Genomic DNA, 10,034 nt, shown 5'->3' with positions numbered 1-10,034 from the left:
GGCGGCTCCGGGTAACTTTGCAAACCGTCACAGGGCACTCAGAGGCCACAGCAGTGACGTTCTGACTGCAGTAGGTTCCAATTCCTTCTGCTAAAGCTGGGTCAAATGCTCACATAGGCAAAAATAAATAAATAAATAAATCTGTCAGATTGTAGCACTTATGGTCTGATAGGAAAACGAGACAAACCAAGCTGGAGGTAGCGACGTCTAAATTCAGGCTGAAGGGAGAGGTGCAGGTTGGAGGTTCACGAGGGGTTGTGTGGCTTGTATGATGAGTAGGCAGGCAGAGGGAAGGGAAGCTGTTATGGTGACAATCACACTTTGCTAGAAACCATTCCACTCACTCCAAGTGAAAAGAGCGTGGAGATCCCTTTCCCACACAAGAGCCATGATGCAGGGCCAGCATCCAATTAGGGAAGCATCAGGAGAGTGAATGCTCTCTGAAGAAGCTGTAGAAAGTTAGGTATAACAGGAATTTCAACAGTTATGGTGACTGAAGTCAAATCGTTGGGAAATTACCGTATTGTCAGGCATCCTCATGTACCAGGAGTTTTCCTCTAAAACACAAAGATCAAAACCACAAGTAAAAGTGTGACAAATCTATTTCATACCTTTGCCTAAAAGACTGTGGGACCAACAGATTCAAAACTGAGATCTGGCAGCTAAAACCATATTTGATTTAGAAACAGTGGCTTGGTTTAGGAACAACTCAACAAATTCTACGAGGGGGAAGCAGATTTATGAAATGCTCGCTCCTCTCAAAGCAGATAACCTCACTGATGTTTGTCCTGTACACAGCTAACCATATGCATGGTTTAACATAAAAGATGCTGATCACTCCTGATTTCCTAGAATGCATTTGGCTTTAGTATCAGCTTAGATACCTCTATTTACATTTTTCTGTTCTGTAGAGTTTGGATTATCTGGCCACACGTTTTGTAGCACTGGGGCTGTGCAGGCCAAGCTCTGGGAGTGCAGTGGTGGCTCTGCATGAAAAGAGAGCCTCTGCTAATTTTGGAGTCATTAATTCCTCTAGAAAAAGGTCTTTAGTATGTGCAGCTTTGGTAAGTCTTTAGTTTGGCAGCAACTTGCCTTTACTTAGCTTCTCAGCACTCAGACTAATGTTTGTGTTTTTACATTAAAAAATACTATTAGTGAGTTGTCACGTCCTGTATACATCTGGTAGAATATGCTGAAATCATGTGGAAATTTATGATGTTGTTGATAGATTTTTCAATTATTTTACGTGGGACCAGAACCTAGAGAGACAAGGTATCATTTAAGAGAATGAATTAACATATTTATTTTTTTTTCCCCAGAAGTTATTTATGCAATGTTTTTTTCCTTGTAGAAAATGAGAAGTAACACTGCTTTAAAAATATTGGTCTGTTATTTTTAATTTTAATTACGTGGTTAATAAAGTAGAAATAACGATTAATTGTAGGAAGACTCATTGATTTTCAGCTGCAATATAAGGCTGCAAAGCCAGTGATCTCACAGAGCAGGCAGGGTGTCAACTCCAATTTCTGTGGTAGTGTCAAGGTCTTTAATTCTAATAACCTACACATCTCTAAAGAAACTCCATCCTGGAACTTCTTGCTCCAGTGGTTGATATTTCTCATGGAAAAACTTTTCCTGGGCAGATGAGCAGCTCAGAACTGTTTTCATATTCTCATTTCTGCTTCCCCTGGGGAAGAAAAATTTTACTGATTTCAGTCTCCCTCCTGCTCCCAGTGACACTTCCAGATTCATGTGTTCACAGCCTGAGAAAGCCACCAAAGAAAACAAGAAATCTGTGAACTGTCAGTCAAGATTTCTTGACTGAAACCTGATTTCTTCAGATACCTCTCACTGAAAAAAAAATAATGTGTGGAACCCCCTTGCAAAAAAAAAAAAGTTCTCCTGCTCGGTTCTCATCTACCAAAAGTGCAAACGTTTCCTGCTTTTAATCTGCTGTTCAAAATCTTGCAGTTTTCTGACTTAACAATAAAAGGATTGGTTCTTTCCAAGTTATAAAAGCTCCTACAGTGGATGGGGAGTCCTGAGGCACTTTCACTGCTGCATTTCCTCTCAACCCCCATCCTGATTTGTGTTCCTTACCACAGGTTAAAAGTGGATGAGATGTGCAGTCAGGATATATGATTAGTCTTCTTTAATTGCACTCCTGAAGCAGTCGCCTCCAACCACCACTTTTGCAATTTATGTTATCAGGAGGCTAAAAAGAGTCGGTGTGCCTACTTTATTTGGGTTTTTTTTTCTGGCAAAAATACAATTCTACTATTATTTGGTGAAAAATAAAGCTACAAGGAGCAGAAACAGCCTGCTGGTATCCACAAAATCCCAAAGATTTTGGGTGAGGGTCAACTTTTTAATTACAAATTGCACCACAAAGAACATGACTTTATACTGGGAGGGCTTAAGCCAAGAAAATACATTGTGTTGTGCTCTGCAAGTGTGGTTGAGAGAGCCAGCATTGTGAAATATGGAAGGAATAAACACGTATTTTTTTAGCCATATGACATCAACTTATAATTAGCTCGTGTCACTCAAAATTAGTGCAGTGTATGGGCACACAGGAGATCTTTTCTATAATAAACAGGCTCAAAAGTCTCAAATTATCATATAACATATTTATATGTAGTAGTTTGAGCTGGGATTGAACATACTGTGCAGAGCTAACCTGAAATTTGAATAATCTGGAGCACCCCTTGACAGGCAAGGAGTGAAAAGTCCACTTTTAAAATAACATTCAAAATAAAACCAGTACAAGCTGCAGAACTTGCAGCACAGCTGATGCTGTTTAGGTGTACAAAGCTTTTCCCAGTTATATTCACAGGCACTGACATTTCTCTTCTGTCCCAAGAACAGTTTTGACACTGAATGTTGGAGAGCTGTGACATCAAGCTGCAGATTTTCATGCATGAGGCTCACAATGCCTTGTTGCCATTTCACTGGATTAGGAAATGTGATGCTTCGCTGTATTTTTTTTTAGACCAAAATGAATTTTGTTCTCGCTAGAGTACAATAAACATGGAAGACCAAAGGGGAGGATGCAACGCTGATTCTTCTACCTTTGTTAACCATTTCTGATGCTGTTTCATGAACTGGCTGTTTCTTCCAATCCTAAAAACTTTCGCTGTTCTTTTATGAGGGCAAGTTCTTACTGTGAAAACAGGGTAGTGAAGCTAATCATTAAAACATGAGTAGGGGTAAAACTCATCAGCACACACCCTGCTAATTCTGAAATAAAAATATAGCAGACACAAAGAGAGTCTTCAAAACATCTCATCTCTACCCCATCACAGTATATGGCTAAATTGAACACTTCCAGGGATGGGGCAACCTGTGCCAAGACCTCACCATCCTCCCAGGGAAGAATTCCTTCCTAAAATCTAACCTAAGCCTAACCTAACCTCTTCTGATTTAAGACCCTTGCCCTTCATCCTATCACTAAACCCCTGGCACAGAGGCCTTCCCATGTTTCCTGCCAGCCCCCTTTAGGGATTGGAAACCTGCTCTAAGGAATTCTGGAGCCTTCCCTTCTCCAGGCTGAACAGCCCCCTACCCTTTCAACCTTGTCCTTATATTTGGGAGGCACTTCAGCCCCCTGATCATCTTCGAGGTGCTCCTCTGGACCTTCTCAAGGAGGTCCAGGCTCTTCCCAGAAGCCCCCCAGAACAGGAGACAACATTCCTGCTGGGGTTCTCACAAGGTGGAGTAGAGGGGGAGAATCCCTTCCTTTGACCCTCTGGTCACGCTGCTTTTCATGCAGCCCGGGATGTGATTGACTTTCTGGGCTGGGAGCGCACATTGCTGGCTCAGATTAAGATTTTTTTCCATCCGCTGATATCCCCGAGTCCTTCTCTGAGAGGCTGCTCCCCATCCACTCATTGCCCAGGTGTGGGATTGCCTTGGCTCAGGTGTAGGGCCTTGCACTTTGCCTTTCCCCCTCTAGCCTGTCCAGATCCCTTCTGGATGATCTCCCTTCCAGATAGAGCATCGACCACACTACACACCTTGGTGTCATTTTGGGTATTTAAATACCTGTGTCTAAGCCTTTAATCCACCCCAACCCTGCCTCTCCCAGGGGCTGACTGGTTCACAGCCATTTTGGCCATCCCTTGAACTTGTGCAGCACTCGGGGTGTGAAAATATTGGTCCATTCTCGGTGTCCATAATGGTAATATCATCAATTTAATCTCAAAGGGAAGTAGCCCTAACTCCTTAACTGAGTTATAAATCTAAAGTCTAAAGACACCCTCATCAGACTGTTTGTAAGATTAACCTGAAGACTCAATCTTTCTTGTTCATGGCTTTCCAGGCAACTTAAATACACTCTCAAACCAAGGAATAAAAGGGTATTTATTTCATGGTTATCAAGGCCCCTAAATTAAACAGACATCCTTATCGCCTCGCCAACAATTTAATGTTCGTGGCATGAGGTTATTTCAATTAAGAAAACAGCTCAGCTCTGGCTAAATAAATAAGTTATGTCATCCTTCATTCAGGCTACCAGATTCTTTGGTGTAAAAACTTCCCTAAGGAGAGGTCTTGGGACATGGTGGCTCCTCTGAGACTATTTACATCTCTCAATTTCTCTAATCTCTTCTTCCTTCCCTCCTCCTGGCTATTTCCTTTCCCTTTCACTATAAACTGGCCAGTATTTAACTCTGATGCTTCCAGTCTGCCCAACATGCTTTTAGAATTGAGTGGTTGTTGGTTTGTTGTTTTGTTGGGGTTTTTTCATAACCAGAAATAAGGCTTAATTTAAGGTAATTACTCTCCCATTTGAAGGGTTTTGCTATTTGCAGGGCCTTATTTTTTTTCCCTAGTCAAATTAGCAGGAGAAGTTAGTTTTAAAAAGTGATAGTTTTCGTCTAAAATTGTTCTTCAGATTAAGGGTGGCTCTCAGAACCAGAAAACTTCTCACTCATGTTGAGTTTCTGTATGTCCAGAAACAAAAGCAGTGCTATCAGGGAATCATTACCGAGGGGAGAAAAAGGGTAAATTGATGGCATAGACTTCCAATGAATTGACAAAATGGATGAGAATTTCAGCCTGATCATCAATTAATATGGGCTTCCAAATCAATTAATCCTCAGAGGTGTCTGGAGTCCTCCCAGGAGTCAAAAATAGGCCCATTTTAAAAGATACATTTTTCTAGAAGTGGTTTTGGGAGTAATATCTCGAATGTGGCATCAAGAATTGCCAATCAGTCACAAGGATTGAACTTGCAATGGAACAAATGCACTTTGTGGAATGAAAAGCTTTAATAAAAGCCAATGTTCAGTGGAGAATAGTTCACTGATAGGAAATAGTGAATAGGATATTTTTAGTGGCATCATTTCAGAATATTTGGACCTGGCTGTCCAGGGAGACCTTACACACAAATTTGGTGAGAGGCTGGTCCAGAAAGCTTTTAAAAAAACCCCAACAAACCCAAAACATGAGAAAGAATGAAGTTTTGTCCAAGAGATAACTGCAACCAATACGGGTTTCTGTGGAGCTGAACTGATTTTTGACATCTGGATCCTAAGACAATATTTAAAGGACAATCACCCAGATTACATTTAAGCAGTTTAAAAAAAAAATCTACTTGTGAAAAGCTAAAAAACCATACTAATCAGCCAGAAGAAACATATTTAGCAGTAATAACAGAAGGATTCTTCACATCTGCAGCACGTGGCAGTTTAAAATGAGCTAATGTTCAAGCAATTCACTGAAGAGAAAAAAAAATTCAGATAATTTCTTGAGTTATGGGTTATGCACACCCAGATTTTGGGACTACTTTTAAGAGGGGGGAAAATCTGGAAAGTGTATGGAATATGTTCACTTTGCAGGGGAATACATCTCCACTGCAAATGTCCAGGTGTCTGCAAATTTAAAAACCTCAAAAAAAGCTTCCTCCAAAGATTACTCAGGCAACAGAAGAGTCTCAAATATAATTATGACTCCCTTCATATCAGAAATGGTTTGGAAAATCTGATTTTAAACTCAGAGCTCTTAAAAATGTTCTACTCTCAGAACCCTTTCTGCTCACATTCAAGTTACTAATTCCACTCTGTTTGACTGCCCAGCGCCTCGAGTTCTGTGTTTGCTCGATGTTTGGTGTCCTAAATTAAAATATATGGCAAGCAAAAAAAAAGTAAGCACTTTGTCTTTGATCTTCAGTAAAAGCAGACTGAGAAAATCCCTTTATAATTGCTTAATAGTTCACGGGACTAAAATAGTTGTTGTAGCACAATCTGTGGGAACAACACGGGAGAAACATTTCCTGCAGAAAGAATGCTGAAGTTTAATTACTGCACATGGCATGAGAGGGGATTTCAATTTTTAGGGCCCTGTGTTCAGGCAGTTACTAGGTAGCCAGCTTGCAGTGGAATACTGATGCTTTGGTCTAATCTCTGCTGTGCCAGAGAACAGTGCAGGGGCCTCATTCTCATGATGGGGTAGAAGGAATGCTCCACATTTCTTAGCTCTTCTCATCCTGTACATTGCCATGCCCAGGCAGTTTAATTAATAACTGTCGACATCTTGTCATTTATCATCACTGGAGCAGGAGGTGAGGACCCTTCCATGTGCATGCTGTACAAAGAAATTAAAGTTGGCTGGCCCAGTCTCACGGGTTTGCTGCTGTCACTCACTCCAGTTGTTGCTCTTCCTGCAGTTCAGAGACTTGCATCTTGCTCTCAGGGCCGGGCAGCTGCTTTGTACCACTTCAAACCCAAACAACATGCACATGCCAGCCTGGTGGATGATCGACCTCAGTTAATATCGTTGCAGAGAATTCCATCACTGAGCTCACCGGAAGATATTTGCTGCTGGATTTTAAATGGGCATCAAGGAGGGCTCTTTCAGGAGCAAAGACATGCAGAGAAATGAGTCCCTGAGATAGTGTGGAAACACCACAGTCAGATAATGACGTCAATATAAGCTTTTTCACTGACTCCAAATGCCATTAGAGCAATATCTTATTTTCACATCATGTAGCTCGATACTAAGTAGTTCAGTATATGTAAATTGCTCATCTTCCTTTGAAACCACATCCACCATTCAGTGAGTACTCAGAATGCCTCTGGGTACTGTGTGTGATTTGGTTTCAAGCCTAAAAAGCTTCCTCTCTGTGAATGCTTTGGTAGCATTTTACAGGAAAAATCAATTCCAGCTGAAATGAGCAGGTGGGCATGGCTAGGGCAGTAGTGTGAGCAGCACACTTCAAAACCAGTCTGGTTTTGGTAAATAAAAATAAACAGTTCATTAGATGTGCTCTATCTTCAGGGGCACAGCATATCAGGGACTGTACACAGGAAACAAGAGCCCCACAGATACTATTATTTAAGTTAAAGCAAGCAAACAAACAAAAAAAAACCCCCTGAGCTCCATTTACCCTGTACAATAAACTGAATTGTGATAAATTTTCATGCTAATTTGTGGTTGCAGGCAGAGCTTCCTGTGTCTGCTGAAGACAAATGATGGAGCATCTCTGTTTTGGTTTAGCAGGTAGGTCTGGCCTGACTGATGGAGCTGCCTGACTTTTGGCTGTTGAAGAGCAGCAAGAAGAGCTGGACTCCTGCAGGGACTGCCAGAACCTTCCTAACAGAAGGAGGGCGTGCTGGGCCACCTTTAAAGCAACATATTAAGCTGCAACTCATTAAAGTACTTGTGAAAGCCGCTAAGATGATGCAGGTCACCCCTTCATCAGGAAAATAGTTAAATAAACTGTGGAATGGGGCAGTGTGAGCATTCTGCATGCACACCTATTCCTTATAAACTGTAAATTCATGAAGACAAGACATGGTCAAACAGACTCCAGCACTCAGGTAAAGTGCAAACAAGAAAATCCTGCACCAGAGCTCGTGAATTTAGAATGTCACAGGGGCAAAAAGCAGCAGGCAGACCAAAAAGGAAGAGCCCTTTCCACGTGCCACCCTAAGCAGGAACCCATGGCAGAGCCCACCCTCGGGTGTCAAATAGCTGAGCCACGAGTGCATTTTAATAATGTGATCTGTGGTAATTCTGGCCCCCTTCTGGCTGCAGTAAATTGCCCTGTTTGGCTGGAGCCAAAGCTGAAATAGCATGTTGGGCATGCAGCAGGAAATGACCTCAGAATATATGAAGCCTCAGTCCCTAGGTGATAAGTAAGGGCCCAACAAATTAATCTCATCATCTACATTCATCTTTGGGTGCTGCTCTGTGCCAGGCCACAATGTGTGGGCTGAGGTCTATTTTTTTCACCTGTGTAACTTAAACAGGTAGTTTGAGTTACTATGATACAAGTGTTCTATTCTGTGCTGTCTGCACCGTAGGTTGTTCTTACTGAAATAGGAAGAATTATCATGTCATATTTTACAGACAGGCAGGCAAATTATTATGCTGACAGCTTGCTTTTGTCAACATATTTTGAATTATACATTCTGAAAGACTTCCTCAGTCTTCCTCCCTTTAATGGCAAGCATATTTATTAATAACTGGAGCTTAATTATTTATGAAGCCACTCAGAATTTACTAGCTTTTACTGTCTATCTTTGAATTGCATTCCTTGCTGTGTTGTTGAGTCCTTTCATGATCAAAAAATCAGGTTTAGTCTGTGCTTGCCCTCCTTGTGTTTACTGAACTGCACTGCCTCGCGTTGGTCTGACTGGGTCATCTGCCCGTCCCCCACCGGGGTCACTGCGACACCTCAGCAAACTGGGCAACAATTCACAAACTCTGCTCCTTCCTGCAGGATCTTGCTGATAGAACACTCCATTCTCTGCACTGTTCCGTCTGCTGGGTCAGCTCTTGTGAGGGGACCAGCCAGAGGCTCTTGCTGAACACTCTCCAGCTTCATCTTACACGACAACCCCACCGGTTTGGCCTCAGCAAAAAAAAATGCCTGTTTTTCAAACCCTAATTACTGTGCTGGCACAGCACTCCGAGTGGTTTTCTAATTGTTTGTATTTATTTGCGAAGTCTCTGCTGCACGGGGTCCTGTGATAAATATAATTCCACTCATGGCTAATTCGATGCTTTTCTGGGGGGGAGAGGGGAGAGTAATTTCATGGTAAACCATAATTACTAGCACAAGAAGTACCTTATCTGCTAATCCAATCTGAGGGAGTAGCTGAGGCTCAAATAAGCCTAATTAGAATTCTAATTGTTCATAATAAATAAGTGGTAATTGCTAATTGGATCTAGCCTACATTATTCTCAAAAGGGAACAACTTGAAAGTGTGAATTTAATGTCGGTTTGTGTTTAATTTTGGCCATTTCCAGCACAGAAATGAACAGAGCAGACATCTAAATCATCCAAGTCTTCCATGGCTATTAGCTTCTAGTGGCATAGCCCTCTGGCAAAACAGATAACTTGATAATTCGACTGCATGTTGAGCTCCTCAAGATCCACTTCCAGCTGTAGATGCAACACATAGACACATACAGTTGTATGGTAACTCAATCACCACGTGGAAAAACACTTTCAGTCCCTGTTCCTCACATTTTCCTTTCCAAAACCCAAGTGTCAGGGTGTTTAAAATCTGCCAGTAGCAGTATATGCCCCCAGCTGCAGCTTTTTTATTTTGGTGGATTGTTTGGGATTTCTGTTTGTGTTGGGTTTTTTTTGTTTGTTTGTTTTGGGGTTGGGTTGCGTCCGTCGTCCCCCCCCCAATTTGGAATCCTTCAGAAATAAATCAAAGAATTTCTTGGGTTTTTTTCCTTTTTTTTTTTTTTTTGATCAGCCTCTGTTCTCATAACTTCTGGGCAAATACTTCCTTATTTACCAGAGGGCTTAAGGCCCTGGGAACCCAGCAAGGGGCAAGTGGAGGAGCTGCTCACACTCTTTCTTACCGAGCTAAAAAAAATCACTTTTTCTATCAATCAAACCCTCCATGAGGCCTCCCTCAACTTACAGGCTCCTCACCTTTGTGTTGTGATCCTGGCAGTCACTGTCATGGCAACAACAGAGGCCATTCCAGCTGAGAAAACTGCCAGGGAGATGGCCTTGGAGTAAGCCTGGGGGAAAGGATGGCTTGGAAAGCTGGAAAAATCATGATTTA

This window comes from Empidonax traillii, unplaced genomic scaffold, assembly GCF_003031625.1.
Source record: "Empidonax traillii isolate 1590-97213 ecotype Southwest subspecies unplaced genomic scaffold, ASM303162v1 scaffold476:size613836, whole genome shotgun sequence".
Lineage (NCBI taxonomy): Eukaryota > Metazoa > Chordata > Aves > Passeriformes > Tyrannidae > Empidonax > Empidonax traillii.
Note: the sequence above shows the minus strand (reverse complement) of the source record.